At 33.2% G+C, this 25611-nt stretch overlaps 1 long non-coding RNA gene across 2 annotated transcripts in view; it reads right to left on the bottom strand.

The window, feature by feature from the left end:
* The window catches only part of LOC116422463, a 94293-nt gene that overhangs the window by 45373 nt on the left and 23309 nt on the right, over positions 1-25611 (bottom strand). The gene's annotated exons all lie outside the window — the stretch shown is intronic.

Genomic DNA, 25611 nt, shown 5'->3' with positions numbered 1-25611 from the left:
AAGTGAGAGCAATGGACCCTAGTTTTTCTAATACTGGTTAGTTTAACATTAGAAGTATGGCTTCAGAGTATAGTTCATTCTTTCTACCTGACAATTGTTCTATGAGTAATGCATTCAAGATGAATGGATCTTGACAACAGGATAAAACTGAGACCCATATTGACATCCAGGTTACTAAGGGTCTAGGGAAATACTTAGAAGCAAAGGGATAGATAGAAGGCAGATGATTTAATTATCCACCTAGATCTCCAAATTAGTCATTAATTGCTATAAAACTTGGAACCAAATTCTGTGTGTGTGTGTGTGTGTGTGTGTAATATGTGTGTGTGTGTGTGTAATATGTGTGTGTATGTGTGTGTGTGTGTATATATATATATATATATATATATATATATATATTGCTTCAAAGATTTGTGAATTTTTTGCAGATATAACATTGGGGTTAGAGACTCATGGGCCTCACACAGAGGGTTTAATGAATAGTAATTTGTGAATCCTGGGATTGATTTCCCAGTGGCTTGTGTGAGATACAGAGATATCACAGGATCATGGGATCACAGATCTCAATCTAGAGTGACCCTTTATATAATTATATAATTATTACAGAGAGGAAAATGGCTTATTAAGGTTAAACAGTGAGGAGTTCAATTCAGCTTTACTGATGACAAGTTTAAACTCCATAGTCAGTGCTTTTAACTTTCTGATCAATGGCATTTCAGGGAAAAGGGAGATGACTAAGAGAAATACAGAGGCATGGCTCTAACAGAGAGAGTCTCTCTTTTTCTACAATGCTGAACAGAAAAGCTTCCTTTCCTACCAGAGGATGATGCTTGAGGATCAAATGAAAGAATGTTTACTATATAGTATGATAATATATAGTTATGTGTATGTATATCTATTGATCTCTCCATCTACAAATACATACACTTTCTCATTTGTTAATCTCATTAATTTCCAGAGATGTAATTAGAGAGAGACAGAGTCCCACACACATACACACATGCACACACACAAAAAGTTAGAGACAGAGAAAAACAAATAAGAAAAGAAGAAAAGATGAGAAATAATCTTGGAGTATTCCCAGTTAGAAACAAAGATATGATTGATGAAGTAACAGAGGGGCTTCAAAAGTAGTCAGACAGGTAGGAGGAAAACCAAGAGAGTACAGTCACAAAAATCCAAAGAGGGAGTTTCTATGAGGTGATCAACAATATAAAATATTGCATAGATTTCAAGAAGGATAAAAATTGCAAAAGGACATTTGATTTTGTAATTACATTTTCATTGGTCACTTTTGAAAGAGTACTTTCAACTTAGTGATGAGATCAGAAACAAAGTGCTGAGCTCAAAGCAAAGAGGAGGAAGGGAAGCAGAAACAATGAATGTAAACTGTGCATAGCCACAAAGAGCCCTAGAAAAAGGGGAGTCAGATAGCAATGGAAGAATTGTGCTTAGTTCTAGGAACTCCACTTTGGGAGGATCATTATGGAGGTGGGAGCTTCCAGAGAAGGGTGACCAGCAATGGAAAGCATTCCAAGATCATGTTTTATCCACTGAAAAAACTAAGGGTATTTAGTAAAGAAAAGCAAAATAATAATAATAATAATAACTTAAATGGGATGAGATAGGTTTTTTTTTCAAGTACCTGAAGGGCAGAAATGTGCAGAATGATTAGACTCAAAGAAAGAACTAAGAACAGTGGGGGAAACTGAAGAGGGGTAGATATGCTTAATGTTACGGAAAAATTCTAAGCTATTAAATAAAGCATAATAAAATATGGCTCCAGGAAAAAGTGGATTTTTTTTCACTGGAGGGAGAAACTATATGACTATTTGATGGGCATTTTCAAGAAAGGATTTTTGGTTATGGGTGTATTTGACTTGGTTATTTTTAAGGTTCTTTTGAGCTTTCAATTTCTGTATCTGATGTGATGTGATTTTTCATTTTTTAGACTATCTTGTACTGAAAACTAGGGTGAGCAGAGTAGAGCTAGTAGGAAAACACCTTCTGAGAAAAGGCTGTCTGAGTCAGGATTTAAACTTAGGTCTTCCTGACTTTAGGCCCAATATTCTATCTACTGTGTGGCCTAGGTGCCTCTAAGCGCAAAGTCTTTTACACTTTTAGCCATAGTAAAAACTGTTTGAACACAGACAGTTATAGTTCTACTGTTAGATAGGAATTATTTCCTGAATCCTGTAGACAAAATTCCTTATATGTAACTCCTGCTCACTTATAAATTGCTTTATTTTTAACACTCAAGGTGCTGAACGAAGTTGGGCAACTCTAGTTGTTCAATAACCAATCACAGAACCACTGAGTAATAATTGCTGATGAGACCTTTAGGCTTTTTAGGTTGCAAACCAAAGATCATTTTAAATCAAAGAACAATCCCAGTTGGCTTAGTGATGCCTTTTCAAGACTGGGACAGTAATGTTAGAAGGTACTTCTATAGGTGATCACTTTGTAAGATACTCTCCTAGAATTTCTCCTCTGCTAGAAGCATGAATTTTTTCCCCCATTTAATGTTTTTATTTTTGCTACTACTTTTACAAAAAGTTCCTTTTGCTGCTACATTGTAATTTTTATTGTCTTGGTGCTCCCACAATTCAGACATAAACCTGTTGCCTATGACACTATCTTAATGAGGAAAGCAGTACTGCCTTACCCCATCTCTTCCCTTAGCTCAGATTCCTCATTTCATCCCATAATAATCTGATGGGTATCTACTTAACTTTTCTGCCACCTTTAACTTGTCCTTAGATGCACTACTGAATTATCATCCCTGGCTATGACTCTGATCAATCTTTCTCAATGGGCATACTTCAAGAATGTCTCCACCTAGTTGAACTTAGCTTACTCTATTCATTTCAGACAACTACTAGAAATACAGGTTTGCAAAATGCAACACTGTTGCAAAACTTATTGATTGAAAACTGATAACATCTTTTCTATATAATATCTTTTTATCACCATTTATATTTTCAGGGAAAGGGGAGAAGAAAAATACATTTTAAAAATGAGGAAATTTGATCTGACTTGTTGGTAATATGAATGCTTTACCATAACATCCCCAAGCACGAATAGTTTTTTTTTTTTTATAAACTGCTAATAACTTAGTGAAATGATTGTCTCCATGGGTGATTTAATGACCAAGTTGAAACAGGTTCCAGGAAAATGAGATTAATAAAGGAGTAGTCAGAGCACACTGATTAAAATGTCAGTTTTAGAAGTAAAAAACAGGTTATATCAAAAGGCAGTAAGAAAAAAAATATGATAATTACTAACTTTTCCCCAGTCTCCTTTTTATCTTTTTTGTCCATTGGCTTCTCTCCCATTCTTCTTGGCAATCAGATATATAAATAATGGTTATTCAGGTTGAGGGGAAGATACTTTAGAAAGATAGTTGGTCATGTATTTCATAAAAGAAAAATGTATGAAACAAATATATATATATATATTATAAAGAGATGTGCTATGAGATGCCAAAAAGAAGTATGATAATAGGTAGCATTTTCAAAGTGTATTATATATTTTGTTTTATTTGATGCTCATAATAACCCTGTGAGGTAGTATTATTATTATCCCCATTTTATAGATGAGGAAACTGAGAATGTCATGTTCCAACTAGGACAAGCATATCACATCTGTTGGCAGAAGCAAGCCACAAACTTTCTTAGAAATTATGATCACCTGCCTGGAGAATAAATCAGGGTGATGTGGGCTGACTGCTAATGTTTACAAGCTGATGAGATGCTGCATGATTTCCCTCAGGATACAGTCTTGAGTAAAGGACTAGCTGAATAACTAAAATCCCACCTCAGTGAATTAGTAGAACAGGCTAATCCTTGCAAATGGCTAGGATTTAAGATATGATTGTGAGATTTTTTTATCCAATTGCATAAATCTATGTATAGATGTAGATGCAGAATTATAGAAAGTGACACACATAACAGAAAAAGATATGGACCTTTTCATCTAGCAATTTTTTATGTGCATTTTAAATCACTGTTTAGTATATATCTTGCTCACTTAAGGCAGCCTGCTGAAATGTAGGGTTTAGTTATAATAAAATATAAAGCCAAGCCATTAAAATACTGACTCAATATTAAAAATGCTTTACTTATTTAAATTTGTGCGCAGCAAGACATGTGAATAAGTGAGACAATGATGGCCAGCACACTACTTATACAGTCTGGAAGGCAATAGTCTATAGGAGGCTGATTAGAGAAGTTTAGCATATTACTACTTACAGAATCATCTCCTTACATAATATGCATATGTCAATCACTGAACTCAAATATATGTTTTCCCTAGAATTGTATATCTTATTTCAATAAATGGTACAAAAAGAATTGGGGTTATAAATATAAACATATCCATACCTAACAACCAATATTCAAAAATTGAAGGAGAGTTGTCATTTCAGAATCTTGTAGAAATATATTCTGTCTCCCTCTGTAGCTGAGGATTTTTTCTTTCCTGTGTTTTTGTCAACATTCTCTCTTTTCTTTTCCTGTTTAAGTAAAATGGCATTTCAAAGAGATTCCTCAAGAATATAGTGGCTTTCTTGCTCCTCCTTTACTACTTTGATTGTAAAATCTAAAAATTGCATGGCATTAGTGTGATCTTAGAAATCGTCTATTCTGACCTCTTTTTCAAGAGTTGAAATGATTTGATTGATGTTCTACACCTAACTAAAATGATCAAATTTCAAAAATTCTCTAATTTCATCACTATGGATCCTATTTTCACCAGCAGAGGCTGTAAACCTTACACATTTCAGAAGATATTTTTACAAATAGTTGCTATGTCATTTTTTAAAAAAAATGTCTCAGTTGGTGGTCAACTTTCTGATGACAAACTTCTTTGCGTTCAAAGCAGATTCATGCAGTTAGCATATACACAATCCACTGATCCTGGGCTGTGCTCAAAGCCTTTCCACCTTGGTGATCTTTTGTTTTTGCCATTCTGTGGGACATTTGCCAAGTTCCCCTGGCACTTAAGTCAGTACCTGAACACAGTAAGCACTTACTAAATGCTTGTTGAATTGTTAAGAACATGTGGCCATTCCCATTCCAAGTTGAACCATGAAAATATGGCTTTAGTTAACATATAATAGAATAATTACATTTATGCCCAACTTGCATTTAAACATAGGTTTATAGTCACAAAAAATTTCACATACATTATCTCATTTAATTCTTATAATAATCCCATGAGACAATTAGATAGTACATCTGTTATCCCCATTTTACAGATGAAGATGTTAAACCTCACAGAAGTTAAATGATTTGTTCAGTTACAAAGTCATTAAGTGTGAGAGCAGAAACTAGATCTCCTGTCTCCTGTTTAATGATCCAATTCTCTTTCTATTATATCATATATTGTTTCAATAATTTACACATATCCTATCCAAGTCCATCCTGACGCTATGGTATGTATTAATGCATTCTTCCTATTTGACCCTCCTGCATTATTCTGATGAACAAGGCTGTGGATTATCTCATGTGTACATCAATTCAAATGGAGTTTCACTGTCTGCTTCTTTATCTTTTCATAGACCATATCTACACATGAGTAAGGAAATTTGATTGACACAAAAGGGGAGGGGGAGAATCAGACTGGAATTCAGATCTGGGTGTACCAGAATAATATATTTTAACATGGATTGGCTATGTGTTACTCCTGAGCAAGACACTTCATCTTTTTGAATGAGGTAGCTATATGCCTGGCTCAAAGACTGGAGATAGATCCATTAAATTCAAATTCTGACTTACACACTTACAAATAGTGTGACTCTGGATAAGTCATTTAACTATTCTCAGCCAATTTCATCATCTGTACCATAGAGATAATAACAATATCCACCTCACAGGGTTATTGTGAAAATCAAATGAGATAAGCCATGGAAATCACTTTACAAATCTTAAAGTACTAAGAAAATGCTAATTAGAATTCTTATCAATTTCAGTTTTTTTCATCTAGCATAAGAAGAGATTTATCTTCATGATTATTAAGGTCTTTTCCAGTTCTAAGCTACAGATCCTAGGTTCTCCTATTCCAACATTAGTTCTAACTTCCATTGTAGTTTTAGACAAATTACTTAATGATTTGTGTTTCTGTCAAATGATAATAGTTAATGATACCAGACATACCAAAATCAGGGTTATTGTGAGGATCAATTGAATTGTAACAGTTACGAAAGATCTCTTCCCCAAATAAAGTTAATATAAGTTAATATGTTACAGTATTATTATTGTACCAGATGAGTATAAGAGCATGTAGGGTCAAGTATTGTAGAGCTTTTGCAGGTAGGTTTTCACAGTAGACTTCACTTAGGGATATCAAAACTTGATGCAAACAACTTGTCTTACTATGCTTTCCTTTATGCATAACCAATGATCCCCAACAAATATTCTAGCATTTGTAGTGTCCTTGTAGTTGCCTGACTTCAAAATCTCATGTTCTACTCAAAGGAGTTATTGGCTATTTTGAGAAACTAGATCCCTAAAGATCATCACAGTTAATAAGTAATCTAAGTCAATGCCTTCCTTATTTAAAAAAAAGCTATCTAATTAGCCACTTGGATTAGAAACCTTCCCTTCTTACTGAAAATCAGACCAACTCAAAACATTTTAAACTGGGCCTTCCATTATCTCCTGATTGTGAGAAAAATAGCCACCTGCCCATAAACGTGTTCAAGAGTTGGTGCCTTCTGTTCATTTTGTCCTGCTATAGGCATTGGGGGTGCCTGTACTACCTTACCCCCTTGACAAAGATGGTTAGAGGATTAATTAGATGCTTGTAAAACAGTTTGAGCTCCAGAGAGAAAGATGCTATATAAATGGCATTTGTTGTTGGGTGGTTATTTACATGCACTCCATGAATTCCCTGGCAACATTCTCACCTTTAGATGAACATGTTGCCTAATTTCCTAACCCAGATACAATATTGGTCATTTCAATTTAGGTGTCATTCACCAATTTATTTGAAATACTCTGCCTATATTGTTTATATTTAATATGATGAGATTCTGTGAGCTTGAAGAGCTTTTCTATCTTCAATATATTCAATGCTATCTTCAATAGCATTAAATGACACCAATCAGCAATATTACCCAAGGGTCTAAAATTAGTGCTCTGGTCTCCCCCCACCCCTAAGAACGAATGTGATTAATCATTGGTAAAACAGTGTCAATCTACTCTCAAAAGCTAAGCAAAACCTAAATATAATGTTGAAAAATATCAAGTTGTTCTTATTTCTACCCCCACTATATTCCCAAATCACCTCCCAACAGCTCAATACTTTAAAAATACCAGCATGGTGGTATTGACAAACAGCATTGTCAAGATGGCAGGCATTTGGAGTAACTGACACAACTCGAAACAGTACAAAAACACCCATGAATTCCATAAAGAACTGCTTTAGATCTGTTTTCATTTATGTTTTTAAAGCAAAATATGCATTGAAAGAGATACCTATGGATAACAGATAAGCAAGGTACTTATAACTACTGATACTTAACCAGACTTGCAAAATCATGGAATATATACACAAGCCTAGTGTATTGGACACACTAGTTAGAAAGCTTATAATCATACTACTACTTTCACTTCATTCCTGTCCGTCGTCTCCCCCCCCCCCCCCCCCCCAGCATAGAGGCATTGTAAGGACTATAAGAAAACTGCTGAGATGGGAGATGATGATAATAAAAATTAATTGTAGCTAAGTAAATATTTGAAATTACTTTTGAAACTGTACACTATTTCCCTAACAATTGCTTTTATGTTGTGATTGGTTTGCTTTCTACATGGTCCTTAAGAAAGCATTTGAAACCTGTATTTTGATTAATTAAATTTATGAATTTGAGAAGAATAAAAATAAATTAGTCTTAATTAAGCAATGCATTTATTACTTAATAAAATATGATTTTTCTCTCAAGGATATTTGAACTCCTTTCTCCCCTATATAAGTGGCCTGTAGGTAAATAACTACTCTATAAAGCAAGATGTGCTTAAGTTATTCACTTAGCATAAAAAAGTGTGATAATTGTTGGTTCTCATATGTTTTTCCTTGTGTTTTACAGGCAAGATTTAAAGGCATTCAAAATTCTAATTTTGCTTTTTCAGAAGAATATGTACATATTTTAATCCATTTCTGTATAAATGCAATAGCACCCTCTGGAGGTCTTGGACACTTTGCATAACTTCCATAAATCAATGTCTTTCTTTGTTAACCCCAGATACTTTTTGTTGAGCTAGACATTTAATATTTGATATTCTGATAATTATATTTGTCTCTTAAAATGATTAAATACATTTTAGCTGTTATTCCTTTCTATCATGTATTCATTGTGATTTGTGTGTGTGTCTCATTTGTAATGCGATAATGTAATAACTAAGCATCACACAATACAGCCGAGCCCAGTGATTACTCTATAACTTTCCTATTTTTTATCATGAGAAAATGTTTTCCAAACAAGAAATGACAACTTTCATTTCCTAAATCCTTTAATATCTGATCCTTTGTTGACAAGAAGGAACTAATTTTAAACCCTTTGAAGATTCCTGGTGAATACAGTTACTTTCATTCTTCCAATCTCAGTCAACAAATACAGCTGTGGCGTTGCTGTGGTTAGGAAGCAGATCCATCAGGGTGGGAGAATAGTAGAAGGAATGAAGGTCAAATAACATAGGAAAAAAATACTGTGAGTCATATTGGAACATATTCAGGCCCAAGAGTCACTTCTATTGTGTCCCAATCATATAAATAAATGACCACATAGTCATCCCCTTCTGTGTGGCAGCCTTGCATAAAGAGCTCCTTTTGAAGTCTCTGAGAGCCTCAAACAGAGGAGTTTAACCACTCACTAGAAGGAGATGAGAAGATGACTAATAAAAAACAACTGTACAAAATATCAACTTGTTCTTCACAGGATCCAGGCTTTCCTGAACCTGCAGGTTCTCAATTGGGTAATAGAATAAGGCTTAGCTTTTAGTTCTCTGACTTCCCTAAATGTTAAGAGGGAAAACTGCTAAACTGCCGATCACTTGGGCAAAATCTAGAAGATGAAGCTTGTGTGTGTGTAAATGTGTGAAAGGGAGGAGAGACAGAGAGAAAGAGAGAGACAGAGATGGAGGAGGAGAGAGGGAGGGAGGGGGAGAGTTTGAAGTTTGGGGTAGGGATCACTTTTTTTGACAATCTGGGAGGATGGGTATCTCACTTTTTCTGAAAACAAAGAACAAATATAAAAGACATCGTTCCTTATGTTTATAAACTATTGCTAGCTCAGATTGTCCCCCTCCCAAAAAAGAACTTTTTCTAGACAAAAGATAAAATTTCCAATTGTAATCTAATTCCTTTTATGACTTCAGCAAAATAAACAAAACTCAGGACTCTTTAAGGAAACTGAAGTTTACACACACACACACACAAAGTAAGTTATATATAGTTCAGGCAAGTCAATCCAGGTTGGGGGGGTTTATACTTAGGGAGCTATGTAGTGGGTCAGAAGAAAGGGGAAAAAAAGGAGTGAGCTGGAATCATTCCCTAAAGGCTACTGGCTACCTCATCCATTGTTTGATCACTTTAGATCATTTCCTGTGATTAAAACATGGTGACTCTAAAAGCTGACCAGTCGCTAGTAAAATCAAATGTTTTCTTTTTTTTCTTCTTTTGCCTTTAATTTACTCAAGTCAATTAATCTAAGTTTCTAAATAGATGAACCAACATCAACATCCCTTTCATGGGGTGTAATGAGTTATGACTAATTGAAATGACAACACTCTAGCTATGGATGAATCTATGACTATCACTATTCACAACTCCAGCTAAAACTTAATTAATAATTCTTAAAGAGATCAAGTGACTTGTGCACAGTCACTAAGCTAGTAAGTATCAGAGATAGAATTTGAAATGAAATCTTCCTGCTTAAGGATTAGTACTCTGTCACTACACCATGATGACTCTGGTGGTTTAAGATTAAGAAACAAGCTTTAGATGGTGTTTGCTCAATGTGATAGTAGTGCTGCTATGAAATTAAGCAGTCTTTATAGTAGTAGAAATATATACCCTTCTATCACATTTATACTGAATTCTCTCAAGTGTATTTACTTTTTTGTCCTGTTCACATTCCTCAGTGGTAACATGAGATACTATGAAGCTTATAGGCTCAGGTGAGATAGAGAACTTACTGTAATTGGAAACCAAGTGGGGGCCATTACTCACTATTTTATCAGAAATAGTCTTCGTTCTTTTTAAATTATTTTTTATTAAAGCTTTTTATTTACAAAATATATGCATGGGTAATTTTTCAGCACTGACCCTTGCAAAGACTTTTGTTCCAACTTTTCCCTTCATTCCCCCATTCCTTCCCCTAGATGGCAGGTAGTCCAATACATATTAAATATATTTAAATATATGTTAAATCCTATATATATATACATATATATATATATATATATATATATATATATACACACACACACATATTTATAGAGTTATTTTGCTGTACAAGAAAAATCAGGTCAAGAAGGAAGTAAAAAAAACTGTGAAAGAAAACAAAATACAAGAAGACAACAAGAGAGAGTGAGAAAGCTATGTTGTGTTCAACACTCAGTTCCTACAATTCTCTCTCTAGGTATACATGGCTCTCTTCATCACTGAACAAAGAACTATTTTGAATCACTTCATTGTTGAGGATAGTCATGTCCATCAGAATTAATTATTGTATAGTCTTGTTGTTGCTGTGTATAATGATCTCCTGGTTCTGCTCATTTCACTCAGCATCTGTTCATGTAATTCTCTCCAAGCTTCTCTGAAATCATCCTGCTGGTCCTTTCTTACAGAACAATAATATTCCATAACATTCATATACCATAACATTTTCCACCTGATGGGCATCCACTCAATCTCCACTTTCTTGCCACTACCAAAAGGGCTGCCACAAACATTTTTGCACAAAATAATCTTCTTTCTAAGAAAACCTAATTTTTTAACCTGTTCTCTTGTCCTCATTCTAGCATTACACATGTAAGGGACTCTGAATTTTTCCACTGCCTCACCCATTCTGGATTCTCTTATGAAATGTGATAAAAGGTAGAATAATGAAATGGTGCCAGAACCTGCTGAATTGTGAAGTAGTAGCCCACCCTCTGCCCTTTTGGATGGATGGGATAAGGAAACAACACTTCATGGCCTGACATTATTGCAATATTATTGATAAAAGTTCAGCTTACTGAAAGGATCTGAAGAAGTTTACCACTGACTCACTACAATACAAACTCAAGATTAGAGTCTACATTAGTTCTTTCATTAAATTCTGGAGATTCTGTCCCAACACTATCAGTTATCCCTTGCCTTTTTCAGTCTCAATTCAAAATCTACACATAATTTGTTTCTTGGAGTACCTCAAACCTTGAAAAGGAAGGAATCAAGAGAGTATATGCTATAGTGGTGATTAAAGTTTTGACTTTACTACAAAAGATATTTAATTTCTTTTAATCTTTTATATTTAACTATTAAAACAATCATAAAAGTTGCATCAATCATTCATTATTATCTTTAACCAATATCATATAAGTAATTAATTCAATAACCCTATTTCTGCCAATCATAAGTAATTGAAGGGATTCTTAACCTGGAGTCCATGAACTTCTAAAAGTATTTTTTAAAATTATACTTTAATGTCATTGGTTTCATTAGTTATCTTATGTATTTTATTTTATACATTTAGAAAACTACTCTAAGAAGGGATCCAGAGGTTCTACCATACTTCAGTAGGAGTTCATGATGCAAAAAAAAAAAAAAAAAACGATTAAGAAACCCTGATTAGTAAAAGAATTTTATTTTAGTTTTCCTTGAGTGTTAGCCACTATGCAATACTTCCTCTCAATTCTGTCTGTCATTGTTTTACCACAATCTTATAATTTTCAACAACCTGGGGGCTGCCAAGTAAATGAGTGCTTTTTCCTTAGTCCCAAACTGGACACATAGGATATACTTAGTGTTAAACATATTCCATGTTATAGACTGACGAGATGGCTGTTGGACCAAGAAAAATGTTTCCAGTATGACTATTAATAATACTGACATCTTAGGGTCTTGATCATGACTGAAGAATGATTATTAATAACACTGACATCTTAGGGTCTTGATCATGAGTGCAGAATTTATAATACAAAATAGATGGTCTGTCAAACACTGGAGGTCAGAAGCTAAAAACAGGAAACAAATAAAATAAGAAAGTGCAGGTAAGCTATAAGTCCAGAGTTAACCATATTTATTCAAGAGAAGTTTTGTTGCTGTCCTTTAATAGATATTGTGGTACTTTGCAAAATAATCATGAGTTTTTGATGGAATTGTTAAATATAAATAAATAGAGTGAAAAATGCTGGAACCCAAAAGTGAAATGGAAAAAATGCTAACTTGACCAAAATTCTCACAAGCAGCAGAGAATCAATTGAGTTGTTGCAACTCAATTTTGGAGGCTTCATTGAGTACACAATCATCTGCAAATAAAAAATCATGCACCAAGGAATTGCCCATCAATTGGGGAATGGCTGAATACATTATGGTAAATAAATGTAATGGAATAATATCATTCTCTAAGAAATGATGAGCTGGCTGATTTCTGAAAAGCCTGGAAAGCCTTCCATGAACCGATGCTGAGTGAAGTGAGTAGAATCAGGAGAACATTGTACACAGTAATGACAAGATTATGCAATGATCAACTAAAGACTCACCTCTTCTCAGCAATACAGTGATCCAAGACAATTCCAATAGACTGAGAATGGAAAATGACATAGACATTCAGAAGAACTCTGGAGACTGAATGTAGGTTGAAGCATAGTACTTTTATCTTTTATTGTTATTATTGTTTGTTTACTTTGTCTTTGTCATGTTTTTTTTTTCCTTTTGGTTTGATTTTTCTTGCAAAATATCACATATATGGAAATGTGTTTAGAAAACAAAACAAAACAAACAAACAAACAAAAAACTAAAACAATGCTGGCCTGAATATGCAGATTCTTGTCCTGGCTGCTATTATTGTGGGACACATGGCAAGTATATTATCATCTATGTGCCTCAGAAGCACAGAAATTTAAGCATTCAAAAGGATTTCTGTGGCTGTAGAAAACTAGTTTTGAGCAGGCATCTCCTTTGTAAAAACCATGAGGAATGATTATCCAGACATTACTTGGAGACCTCTAATGATGGGAAATCAGAAATGTGCCAGAACCAGGTCTAGCCCACTTGCCAGAGCTATTTTCAGTGTAAGCATTTACACCTTTTATCTTTATTTCACTCCAATAGCATATTAAATGTGATTCCAGACAGTAAAGAAGCAAAACTTTCCTGTAGACTTATATCTTGAGCTACAGAGTAAGCCCCCTGCCCTAAATCCTTAAGACTTTTGGAAAACCTCTACAGATAAACATATAACTATTTTTCAAATGTATATAGGTATTGCTATGATTAATAAAGTACAACTTTAGTTAGGTGTTATTGAATCTATGTTTTTTGTCATTTATCTTTTCAACCATTGCATAACTATTATTATATGGAATTAGTGTTAGACTTGAGTCAGGATAACATAAATCCATACTCATATAATTATTATTAATAGTAATTAAGATTCCTTAATTTCTGTCTGTTTCAATTTACTTAGCTATAAAATGGACACAATAATATTATCTTGTAGGATTGAATTATTGTTTTGTTTACTGTTCAGACTTAAAAAGTGTTAACAATACAGATGAAACTTAGAAGTGTGTATACATTCATTTTCTGTCCCCATGATCAAATGACATGCCATTCAAAATGCTTAACAAACTGTAAAGCTTTGTAAAAGTGTTAAACATCATTATCATTTAATATTTTTTAAAACAAGAAACCATTCTCAAAATGATTGGAAATCATTATTTTATAATTTTAGGCTTTTATTGGATGATAATAAAGCCTATAGTTTGAAAAATCCATCCTCTTCTTTTTTGTGAGGAAAAAAAAAAAGAATATTTGTCTATCTCTAGCCCTTGAAGACCTCTACACATTTTTTTTCAAATATCACTGACAAGTACTATGCATTCATATTCACCAATTAGACCCACAGCAATTTGGCATTTGAAGTCACTAGTTCTTTCAATATCCTGGAGAGAAATTCATTTGGCATGTGATTTGATTTCATTGATGACAGTGAGTTGCTATCTTACCACATTCTCGCTTATCTTGGACAGCAGCTCCCTTATTATACATCTTTGTTCTAGCTTTCCAGATCAACAAATTGTTTCCTTTGATAGATAAATGCAAGCAAAGTCAACATGAGTAGTTGTCTCCACTCTTGTTGTCTAATATAGCTAGAGTAGCAGTCCTAGAATTGTAGGATTTAGACCTGGAAGAACCATTGGCAGCCATGAAGTTCAATTTCATTATGAAGGCTGAGACTTGGAGAGAAAAGATCATCTGTTCAAAGTGATACAGGAAAAAGACAGCCATACTAAGTGTTTAACCCAGGTCTTTTAGTGTTAGAGCTTGAGTTTCTTTACCGTATTATGCCATATGGTCTTTTCTTTAATCCTCTTGGCCCAATATTCTATTAAAAAACACATTTTATTATTTTAAGTATATTCTTTGGATCAAAGATTTATTTGTGATATAAAGGGTGAACATTTAGAAAATCTCTTTACTCTCTAGGCTCATTGCCCCTACTTATAACATATGAGAAAGCATGCATAGGAATTCACAATGTCCCAAAAGTCTTGGTACAATTTAAAGCTTTAGTAGATTAAGTAACTTTAGGTTTTAGTAGCTTAAAACTGTGCCAAGACTTTTAGGATATTCTCTATATAAATTCTAATTAGCTAATTCATTCAAGAAGTTTACTATATCATAGATTCATATTTTATTTAAGATAGAAAAACAAAATAGAAATTCTAGAATGTGTAACTATTATCTCAAAATATGTGAGCCCCTGGAGTCAGTTAGAATCCCAAGAAAGAAGCAGAAAACTTTTCTACTACCCTTCCTCTGCCCTCAACTTCCTTGTGATCAAAGGATAGAAGGGATGGATGTTTCTTTTTACATGTTTTTTTGTTCCTTTTGTTTCTTGTGGTTACGTAGTTTGGACATTAGGCCCCTAGTTTCTTATGGTTACATAGTTTGGACATTAGGTCTCCTAGTTTCCTCATAGGGCTCTCTGATCCTTATTAGCTATTTCTTTGGTAGGTGATTGTGAAGACATCATGTGAATAAATGCATTAATGAAATAATATTTATTAAGTGCTTGCTACATGCCAAACAATGTACTAGGGTCTGGAGATAGAAATGAAAAATGAGGATACCCCCAAGGAAATTACATTCTAGGGGGGATAGACAACATTTATAGGTTAGTGGTGACCATGGAAGGATTTTTATTTTTCATTTGAAAAGTCACAAGTATAATGAGTAATGCTACAGTAGAGTTTATTGATATGCATTTTTATTTCTAGCTCTAGAGACAGAAAGGGGATGGAGAACAAAATTAGTTTCCAACACATTTCTCCTTGAGAACAAGGGCTATTTCATATTTCGTATTTTCAGTGTCTAGCATAGTGATTGATATATGGAAACTTAATTGTTGGAAGTATGAAGGATCCCAGAACTGTCTACAAAAGTATTTTTCTATAGCTTTGAATTCTGAGCTTTAGAGATTTTGACACTATTCTAAAATTACTATTCAGTCTTTAAAAAAACCAAAAACGTATTCACAGGTATCTGACTTTACTTCCATCTTTTGTACATAGCTTTAAAAATTCTTCAATAGCAGTATATTTATATGCAGCTAACTCTAATTTCTAAATATCTGTATATGTGTATATACACACATTTATATGCAAAATTATATTCATTCACATACACAATTATGTGAATATATGTATATATGTGTGTAAATGTAGTACTATTTATATAGAGCTTTAGGATTTGCAAAAAGTTTCAAGAATGTTTTCCTATTTGATTGCATAACAACTGTATGAGGCAGGTGCTACTATTATCTCCATTTTACTCAGAATGGAATGACAGTTTAAGTGACTTGTCCATGGTAACAAAAGTAGTAAGTATCTATCTGATACATGATTTGAATTAATGTCATCATCATTCCAAATTCAGCACTTTATTCTTGTTATCACGTACTAGCTATAGATGCCTAAATTATACATACATTTAGATGCATGTGCACATATAAAAGTCTTTTCTAATAATAATAGTCCAATCATCACACTAAAGCCCAAGGAAAGATGGGATCCTATCCTAATTTTTAAAGATCAGTTTTTTTTTTTTTTTACCTGACAGACTCAGATTGCTCAGGAACAGAAATTATTAACCAATTAATAATCTATTAACTTAAAATAAAATCTATGAAAATGAAAAAGTAAAGTTCTGCATATCATTAAAAGTTTCAAGTAAAGAAGGAAAGTCATATTGGTCTTTTTTATTAAAATAATATGTTTGCTGTATTTCTTCATCCTTAGCTTGTACCAATGGAAAATATAACATTATTTATATATTAGCTTCTCATTTTGCCAATGTGAAAAAACATCTTTTTTTTTTTTGCTATTTAGGCACATTAAAAATGATTTATTTGAGCAACTGAGTTATTTGCATTCAAACTCATCAGATTCCCAAACTGAAAATAAACCAAAAGCAAAACAGCCTGTTCATCTGAGAAAGTCCCAGGGAGTGGTGTTAAAGTTGGTTCCAATTAGCTAGAGTGAGCTGATTGTTAAAATTTCATGTGAGCATTTAGCAAAAGCTAAATCAGGACTTGATTTATTGTTTTGTTGATGATCTAGACTTTAAAAACTAATAGAGAAAAATGTTAATAATGCAAATGAAACTTAAACAGTATTTTGTCTATACATTTCCTCCCCAGAGACCCAGATAGAATCACTTGTCAGTATACTCTTGACTTAGAGCAAATAGGCTTGACTTGTCAAAACTATATCATCTACTTGTTGCTTTGTTATAGATGTCCATTGCTTCAACTACACACATGCATAATATACAAGTATAACTCTTTGGGGACAATCCCCCCCAACTTGCACTTACATATTGGTTCCCATATTAGATAACTATCCCTTGTTACTTTGTTGTCTACTTTCTAAATCAAAATCTCATGATGTGAGCTACCTTCCAGAAAACAACCAGAATTTATAATTAGATCACAGCAAAGGCATTTATTGAATGGTAATAAGAAACACAACATCCCTACTCAAAATTTGTAACCTATTCTTCTACAAAAACATCCAACATTGGCAGGAGGAGCAAATACACATAGAGATTATGAAAAGAAAAAGACATATATAGAATAAATCTAATAGCCAAGGCATAGCCATACAAAGAGAAGCAAATTACACCTTTGTTGGTCCAGAATCCCTGATATCCTCTTATAATGTCTCAAAGTCAGTCCTTGCTAGGGTAAGTGTTTTGCCTAAATTAATGGCTTCTTGGGCGTGCTCTTTTTAGGGTAAATTAGCCCTTTGGTTGGAATGAGTCTTTATTGATTCTAGTTTCTAGTTTGAAATCTTTGGCTCAACATTTTTAGGTTCCTTCAGAGAGATGGAACTTTAGGATTAAAAGGAAGTCTCTCCAATGCCCTTTGCTTAAAGTCTCTGAAGCTTGTCATCTACCAGGCTTCAGTATCCCAACAGAAGATGTCAAGCTCTCTTTCCTCTTACTGACTAGGTGCAAGTACAAGTCTCTCACAGCAATGTATTCTACTGCAAGATGCCATTGTTTATGGAACTGAGGGTAGGAGAGGAATCCAAATGTCTATCTGGCTCTATAAGAGCTACAAGTGAGTCCTCAAGATCTGGGGATCTTTCTCAAAAGTTGAGACTAGCCCTCTTCTTTACTAATCAAACACAACTGATCTGTTAGTTTTTCTATCATAAAAGCCTCAGATTCTCTCATTTGCCTAGAAAAATGAATGTGTAAAGGAACTCTGGAAATATAGGGGCAAATCCATTTTCTCCACTAATGTCTCTGTTGACACTTTTATAATGAAATTGACTACTCAAAATGTAATGTCTTACAAACTCCAAATAGGCTACTCAAAGTCTGACAGTCTTAATTTCATCAAGTGTATTGAAAACTGATTAAGTCTCATCAATAAACCCTACTACTCCTATACAAGTATATAAAGTACATAATAAGGAATAAATATTAATCCATTATAAAAGTATCTTGATATTCCTTGAATTTGATCCAATACCATGGGTGTTATAATGAGAGAAAATTGTATCACATATTTGTTTTATAGTATATTTCTTACATTAACATAGATACTGCTACCCATTGATATAAATATTATAATTAGAAGTGGCATGCCTAATTGTGTTACATGGCATGTATTTTAATCTCAGGTTTATTACTTATTTCTGCCAATTTTGCTCATCACTACATCCCTTTTGAACCTCAGTATCCTCATCCATAAAATCACATGAATGAATTTTATATTTTTGAGGTCTCTTCTAGTAATAGCATTCTGTAATTCTACACAGTACTTACAAGGTGAGGCCATTGCAAAAGTGGAAATGGTTTCATGCTGATATTCTGATGGTCATTTGGAAGCATCTTTATTGAAAGGTGTCAGGGATCATAAAGAATTACAGTCCAGGTACCATTAAAAAAGCTCCCAGGTAGAAAGAAAATGGTGGTTATTTGGATTTTTCCTTGGAAACTGTTGTTAGGTTGTAAACAAATATGTCTTAAAAGGGTAACTTGTGTATATTAACTTAGAAAAAGCTTTCTGTTATTCACCATAAGTATAGAAATATGGTTCCACACAAATAACAAAAGACTTAATAATAATACTTGTTTGTTCATTGCCCTATATGCAGATGGGAAATGAGGCCCAAGAAAGACTGTCCTTTTTGTTTCTCATACAGTCACATTTTCCAAATCTAGGACTTCTCAGAGTTTTGAATATAGAGTTTATGTGAAGGAGTATTATAAAAAACATTTTACCACCAAAAGAAATAAAACTGTACATAGTATAAGATAGAGTTGGAAGCATTTGTCAAGTTGTCTAAAACAGCAAGGTCATTCTTACTAGAGTGTGTAATTAAATTACTTGAAAGTTATTAGTTATAGTATAATAAATAGACCACTGGATCTGGAATCAGGAAGACTTAAGTTCAAAACCAGCATTAGGCACTTAACTGTGTGACTTCTGACAAATCTTAAACTCTATTTGCCTCATTTTTCTCATTTGTAAAAATGGAGATAATAGTACTTACCTCCCAGGATTGTCATGAGGATCAAATCAGACAATTGCAAAGCACTTAGCACAGTGCCTGAAATATATTAAGCACTATATAAATGTTAGGTATTATAATCATTATCTGTATTATTGTTGTTATTACTATAGATTTGTAACTCTTTAAAATCTGCTGAGGGACAGAAAGTAACCGATAATACCCAAGAACAGTTGAGGCAAGGAATGTTCAATGGATACATTGTGATCATTCCTATCTGATAGAACATTACTCATTAACTATCCTGGTACTAGTAATGGCCCATGTCAACTCTTTTTAAAGGAAATCAATACTAAACATAAATGAAAATTTGGAGTCCTTTCCTGGATAGCACCATCCCAACTTGTGCTGAAGTCTTCCCTGACTGGGAATATTTCAGGCTGAATAATGGGAGAGTCTGGTTTGGTAATTTCTATTGAAAGGTGGGTATAACACACTGGCTTAAATCTGTGGACTCCTTTTTAGTAGTTGGTTCCATCATTATCATATCAAGTTCACAAGGCTTTTCAATATACTTGCAAATCGAGATTGTTTTGTTCTTGGCACTTGTACCAAAAGTTAGCTATGCAGTAAATATTTGTTGATTGATTGAAATAGATAGATTGCTTGATTAACAGTAATGCCTTGAAAATAAGGTGATTATTAAGCATAGTGCCTTAAAAAATTTATCTGCCTAGCATGGACTTGGAATTTAATTTATACAGATCATTCTCAGTGAGGAAATTCCCTCAATCAACACAATTAGGAATTTACTTTTTATTTTCATCTAATAGAGACTTGTTTGGGAACAATAAGAGGAAAAAGAACTTACTGGAATTATGGAGTTACTAGGTAGAATCTAGTACTAGTATAGAGATCTGTTCTGACTATAAGGACTAAGATATTCCCACATTCCATGTATGTTTTTTTTTTTTTTTTCACAATGAGAATGGCTTGGGGTTATGTGAATTTAGTGGAAAGAATGATGCATCTGGAATGCAAGTATCTAGGGTTTATTTTTGACTGTAATTTACTACTTTTGTGATATTGGGCAAGACATGACACTCTCTGGGCCTTAGTTCTTCATCTATAAAATATAGGGGGGAAGAGTGTGTTTGTGTGTGTACTCGATACCATTCAAAATTTCTTCCAGATTTAAATTTGTGATCTTTATCTTTTGAAGACTAAATTCTGAACATCAATGCTTTTTTATTTGCAATCACCTAGAGTATGGGGAACATTTACTAACATTAGTTCCTGTTTGTCTGCCTTTCTCTGACTGCAAAATGCAGTTTCTGTGTTTAAGCAGTATAATTCAATGTCAAAAGAGCTTATGTAATATTTAGGCTTGTATTACACTAAATTAATCTTAACATGAAAAATCTTTTGATTATGGTGTATGTTTTGTCGTTGATTGATTAATTCATTTATTCATATAGAAATGTGACCACTAACTTCTATTTATAGTCTTGAACAGTAAGTGAAAGTTCCTATTTGTACTATGTTAGTAGGTGGATCACATAGTTATCACAGTCTTCTCACCTGTTTTACAAAGTTCAGTGAAATAACAACTATTTCTTTCCCCTTTTTAATGTGTCTCCAATGCAATTATGTTCTTTACAAGAAGCATGAAGTCAGGTTGTTCTGAAAGAGAACCGTGATTTGGCTATTAGAGAAATGCTTGGGAAATCAAAGTCTGATTTTACTCTTTGCATTTGGGAAGGCATTAGAAATATATCCTGACTTGTCTGTATAAAGGAGAAAAACATCCTGATTCCATTCTTTTCTTCTAGCTTTCTACTAGATGAAAAGAAATTATATGATCACAGACAGAGTCAGCAAGAATCTTAGTGGTCATTTTGTCCAATATTTTCACTTTAAAAAGGAGGAAACTGAGTCTCAATGTAGTTAAAAAAAACTTGTTCAGTGTCTCACAGGCAGTGAAATATCAAGTCTGAGGACTTCCTAGTTTGGCACTATTTCCATCATACAGCATATTTCCATTTCTGTCAGGGAAGAATGGCCAAATATATTTCATGGTTGAGTTTTACTAGTTCCTTTGATCCAGTACTTAGCAAAGTGCTTAGCACATTATGATCACTTAATAAACATTTATTGATTGATTGAGAGTAGACTTAATACTGATTACAGAATAACATGAAAATTATTTCATCACTCAATATATCTCCTTTGAGAAGGAAAAACATAGACATGAGAGCCTTGGTGATTAGTCCTGCTGCCATGCTCCATTGGCTTAAAGACATAGAGGGAAATAAATAAAATCCTACTCATTTTAAAATAATTTTATTGATAATGTTATTCTTGTATCACCTATGTTCCCCACTAAATTCTTTTTGTCAGAGATATTTTCAGAAAATTCTCTTTTATGGCTATACAAAAAAAAAAAAAAAAAACAGTCAAAAGTATAATTAGAAATTAGGGTAAATTGAATAAGGGTTGAGACACTGTGACAAGATGAAAGAGGCTTCCAGGATACTAGGAAGCTATTTCTGAAAAAGTTTTTGTTTTGTTTGTTTCTTTGTTTATTTTTTAGAGTTAGAAGGGAGATATAGTTAATAAAGGAAGAGAGAGGGAGTGAAATTCATAAAGGAGTGTACCTTGGGGTGAGACCAGGACAAAAGAGGAAGCACATTATATTGTTGTTTTCTTATTGATCTTAACTAATTACTAAGCTTAGTTGTTTCTTTGTTCAAGACTAAGCATATAGTCTTTCAATATCCTTTAAATTTTGGAATCCTGGAGTAAAATGTCAATCACCCTGCCCCAATTTTAACTCCGAAATAGCTGTCATCAATATTTCCAATTGTGTCTCAATAAACACCTTTTTTTCCTACCTTTCTAATTCATTTGTCATGAATTATTTTGTATTCTAGTCACCTGTATAATAGTTTCCTTGTGCCTACTAGACTGTAAACTCCTCAATTAATGTATAGCTCTATGAAGGCAGAAAGCTTTTTTTTCATAGAAATTTTGTTTTTTCTCCAAGATCTAATATAATGCTTTCACTGTGGCAGGTGCCTTTTTCAATTAAAAAAAATAAATTTAAACAACCAACAAGTATTTGTTGAGGCTTTACCATGTGCTCAAAACTATGAATAGAGCTTGTGATGCATACAGAATTATGCAATAAGTAGAAAACTAAAACAAATACATGAAATATATTAGGAACATTATATTTTATCATAATAAAAACTTGTATTTACATAATAACCAAATTAAGCATATGTGTTTTATTCCCATTTCACAGATAAAATAACTGAAAAGCAGAAAGATTAAATGTCTTTCTTAGAGTCATATAATTATATCAAAACCAGAATATGGTTAAATTTAATGTGGTTAAATTTATGTGGTTAAATTTAAATTTAAAATAACTTTTATTGTGATTTTTATTATGATGTCAAAATCCTTTCTGAATATGCCACATTCAATACACACAGTAAGCCTCCTCTTACAACAAAGAAAAACAAGCAAGAAAACAAGCAAGTAAAACCAGCTAATACAGCAAATGTATATTATATTGTGTTCTAAAGTTAGGGTCTTTCTTGTCAGCATAAAAAGAGGAGAAGAGGGATTAGAAATATTTCTTCTTCTCTTCTCTAAGCACAAAATTGATCTTTACAATTACATAACACTCATTTCATGTCAGTGTTCATTGTATGTTCATTATTACTATTGTATATTGTTTTCCTCAATCTGCTTTCTTCATTCAGCATTAGTTCATATAACTCTTACTTTGTTTTTCTGAATTACTCATATGTATTATTTCTTACAGGCTAATGATTTTTCTTTTTTAATAATAGCTTTTTTATTTTCAAAATACAGGCAAAGATAGTTTTCAACGTTCATCCTTGCAAAACCCTGTATTCCAAGTTTTTCTCCCTCCCCTTTACTCTGCTAGACAGCAAGAAATCCAACATATGTTAAATAGATGCAATTCTTCCATATACATTTTCACAACTATCACGCTGCACAAGAAAAATAATGTCATAAAGGGAAAAATGAGAAAGAAAAATCAAGCAAGCAAACAAAAACATCTCCATCCCAAGTCCATTGGAATTGGTCTGAATCACCTCATTGTTCAAAAGATCCAGGTCCATCAGAATTGATCACCACAAAATCTTGTTGCCACTGTATACAATGTTCTCTTAGTTTTACTCACTTCATTTAGCATTATCAGTTCATGTAAGTCTTTCCAGGCCTTTCTGAAATCATCCTGCTGATCGTTTCTTATAATATAATAATGACAATGCTCTTTCAAATACATGCATCTTTGTATAACATAGGACGGAATTATGTAGCACAGATAATAAGTATTGAAGAAGTTCAGAAAAGATTAACAAGAGCTACATTATTTAAGAAAGACTCCATGGAGGCAAGAGAAATTGAAGTAGATTATTATAGATAAGATTTGACTGGATGGAAGAGAGAGCTGATTGTTCAAAGGTGATTAAAAACAAGAGATACAAAATATGCAAGATTATCAACTTTGATAGACTTTTCTCAGCAATACAGTCATTTAAGACTTTTCTCAACAACAGAGTGATCTAAAACAATTTCAAAATACCCATGATGGAAAATGCTATTCATAGCCAGGGAAAGAAATATGGAGTCTGAATACAGATCAAAGCATTTTATTTTCACTTTTTTTTCCTTGTGTTTTCTCTCCCTTATTCTGATTCTTATTTCACAGCATGACAAATGTGGAAATATGTATAATATGATGGCATATGTATAACCTATATCAGAGTACTTTCTATCTTGGGAAGAGAGAGGAGAGAGGGTGAGAGAGAAAAAAAATGGGAATAAAATCTTATAAAATTAAAACTTGAAAAATAAAAGAGGAAAAAAAGAGATAAAACATGAAAGCCAGAATGAGCATAGCAAATTCAAAGGGTGATGAGGAACCCAGTTTAAGTGGAACAGAAAATTAAGAGTTAAAGAGTATTAGGAAATATGGTTAAATTGGCAAGATGAGGTTATTCTAAAGAGGGCCTTGAAAGTCAAGCAGAGAAATTTGGACTTAGAAGAACATTGTAGATTGTGAGCAGAAATTTAATACTGTAAAATGTTTTCTTGGTTTTTTGGTTTTGTTTTGCTCTTAAGAATGAATAGTTTGATTCTGAAAGCCTCAGATATGACAAGTTAGAGTGATAGAAAAGAAGCAGTAAGCAAGAGGGCCATGAAGTAGGTTGTTATAGAAATACAGACCTGACAGATGAGATGTTCTAGTGAGTTGGCAGTAGAAATAAGAAACTATGGATAAAAAAGAAATGTCAAAGGAAGAATAGATAAGTTTTGACTGGTGATATATACATGTTAGAGAATACAAATGAAAGATAAATTTTTGGTTCACTAAGATTATATTTTTATAAGTATAGGGATTTATAGTTTTGGTTTCTATTGGTACAAGTTGTTTCTTAACAGGAATATTTTTTTTTTGTTTTTTCCCCTGACTTTTAAACATTATAAAAACAATCCGAAGAACTTTTCCAAGTTTTCCACCAAATATACCAAGGAAGGTATGCATAGTTACTGATAGATACATATGTGAGTTTATATACACATACAAATGAGTACAGTTCCAGGTGCCCTCTCCCTTGTATTCAATTGCTTCATTGTAAACCAATTTGACTTTCATTTAGGATTTGCCAGTATCAGTTGATGCTAATTATAAGGCTAACTCTGTGCCTGAGCTAGTTTTGCAAAGCAGATGGTGGGAGAGAGTGAACTGTGAGCAAAGTATCTTTTGGATATTTGCAAATTCCTCAGAATCCATCCCAGTCTTGCCAAGTTTTATCTTCTGGACTCTTGTCTAGTTATTTGGTTAATGCTACTAGTTAGTTAGATTCTCTGCACCTTTCACTTATGACTTCCATAGAGTGGTTAGAGCCTGATTTTCTGGCAAAAGAATCATAGAATCAAAAGGATTTCAGAATTAAAAGGGGGATTCCTTTTCACTTATCTGGCAAAGGTTTTAATCTAGAACATACCTGACTCAGGAGACCATCCAAGCTTTGCTTAAAGATTTCAGGTGAGAGGAATCCCACAATTTTCAGAGATTTTCAGAATTTTCAGAGCTGCTCATTTAACATTCAAATAGTTTTGATTTGTAGAAAGATTTTCCTTATGTCAAATCTAAGTTTGCTTCTAATTCTGTCCTTTGGGGTCAGGCACAATAAACTTAATCACACTCTCATATTTCAGACTTCCAAGTTTTTGAAAACAAGCCTTAAAGTTTTCTAAGTTTCCTCTGGGCCAAATATTCTCAGTTCTTTTAGCTTGTTCTCATATGGCATGAATTTGAAGCCCTATGCCATCC

Source organism: Sarcophilus harrisii, chromosome 3 (genome assembly GCF_902635505.1).
Source record: "Sarcophilus harrisii chromosome 3, mSarHar1.11, whole genome shotgun sequence".
Classification (NCBI taxonomy): Eukaryota; Metazoa; Chordata; class Mammalia; order Dasyuromorphia; family Dasyuridae; genus Sarcophilus; species Sarcophilus harrisii.
This window is presented reverse-complemented; position numbering and strand designations above follow the sequence as displayed.